Genomic DNA, 1,930 nt, shown 5'->3' on the forward strand with positions numbered 1-1,930 from the left:
GGTAATGCCACTAATAGCAGCCATAATGGGAGCCCTTAGGGCATGTAGAAGGGGGCGGAGCCTAGCCAGCTCTCTCTCCTCTACACGCGGCAGACAGCTGTGTAAAACAGCGTCCATGCCGTTTTCTTCAATGAATAACTGCATCTCTCCCTGATTCAGGAGGTGTGCAGCATATGTAACAGAAGGCTGGATTCTCTTGCTCCAGGCATTCCTAGACTACAGGATCCTTCACAAAGAGGGCTGTGAGTGCTACTGGGGTGCATTTAGTAAAGAGCAGGGAATTTGTTGCTATGGGAGGGTGTCTTCTCTCTTAATCAGCCTTCTGTCTCTGTATACTGTCTGCATCTGTACAAGTATACTGTCTCCTTATTTCTGCACTGTCTGTGTGGGTGATGTATAAATGTCTAAGGCTTCTCAAAAGGCGTTTGTTTGTTCCAAGTGTAGCAACAAACAGGCCAAGCCACATTTTATGGGCTCCACGTTAGGTGATGCTTGCTTAGTTATGGACATTACTAACTCACCCACCCCTCCATGGGCTGCTGACATGGTAGGTGTTATGACAGAATTAAGGAGGCTCGTAAGTCTCATCCCCCCTGGGTGGCAGGGTTAACCAAGTCTCTAGGCAGCCTGGTACAGGTTAGTCTATGGCCACACCACCCTGGACACGCCCGATCTCGTCTGATCTTGGAAGCTAAGCAGGGTCAGGTCTGGTTAGTACTTGGATGGGAGACCGCCTGGGGATACCAGGTGCTGTAGACTTAAAATGTGTACCACTGCTACTATTCCCTTCACTTCCTACTCAGAAGCGTCCTCTTATAACCGTCCTCCAATCAGAGGATTCGTAAGAGGTACTTCTCGCACATGAGAATACCGAGGAAGGTGAATTACAGGAAGTTTTGAATGATGTCGGTCAAAACTGAGGATCTACTTCCACGGGGGTGGAATCTCTAGTTCTGGCGGCAGGCGGGTCCTTAATGTACCTGAGGATATTGTTCCTGCTTCCCAGGAGTGTGAGTTAATCACTGAACCACCAAAAAGGTCGTCAGTTTTCCCGTTCTCAAAACAACTTCAACAGCAGTTTTCAGTGGCCTGGAAACATCAGGATAAGAGGTTCCAAAATTCCTCGTCGGTTCCCGTCCAGCTATTTTCCGTCATCTATGATGGAAAAGTGGGAAACCCCCTACCCTGTTGATGTGTCTGTTTCCCGTCTCTCAAAAAAGGCTACGCTTCCAGTATAGGGGGCTACATTGCTGAAGGACCCTTCTGATCATAAGTTGGAGTCAAAGCTAAGGTGTATTTATACTGCAGCAGGGGCTCAGTTTAGACCTACGCTTATTACCACCTGGGTTAACCAGGCTGTGGTTTAGTGGACTGATCAGTTCATTTCGGGTTTGTATCTACTAGCAGAACACATCTGTGAGTCTGCAGTTTATCTAGGAGAAGCATCCAAGGTATATCAGTAAGTTCAATATCCGCTTATGCTATTTCTGGCCGCAGAGTCTTGGCAGGCCGACGTTACCTGGTTGCGTTCTTGGCAGGTCGACGCAGAATGCACACTGGTGACATGCTTTTTGGGCCGGCATTAGATGGATATCTTGGGCCACTGGGGGAAAGTCTTCCTTTCTCCCTTCAACGGTTCTGGTTCCCAGGTGAACTTACAGAGGACGCTCGTTTCAGTCCTTTAGTGCGCCACAGACCTTTCGTGGTAGATCCCGAGGTGCTCCCACTCAGACAAGGGATGGTAGAGGTCTACTACATACAGTTGCACATAGATGGGAACCGATGCCAGCTGAGCAACAGGTGGCATGATGGTCTTCCGTCCCACCTGGGGTCTCCTGCGGTGGGAGCTCGCTTATAGAATTTTCAACAAGTTTGAAACCAAACCTCTTCAGACCCATGGATTCGCAAACTGCTTTCCCTGAGGTACCAA

At 48.9% G+C, this 1,930-nt stretch overlaps 1 pseudogene; it reads left to right on the forward strand.

Moving 5' to 3' along the window:
- Nucleotides 1-640: 640 nt before the first annotated feature.
- On the forward strand, nt 641-759 carry LOC148479215 (5S ribosomal RNA; annotated as a pseudogene).
- Nucleotides 760-1,930: the final 1,171 nt, after the last annotated feature.

The sequence above is a fragment of the Taudactylus pleione genome, unplaced genomic scaffold (assembly GCF_031769625.1).
Source record: "Taudactylus pleione unplaced genomic scaffold, aTauple2 ptg000629l, whole genome shotgun sequence".
Lineage (NCBI taxonomy): Eukaryota > Metazoa > Chordata > Amphibia > Anura > Myobatrachidae > Taudactylus > Taudactylus pleione.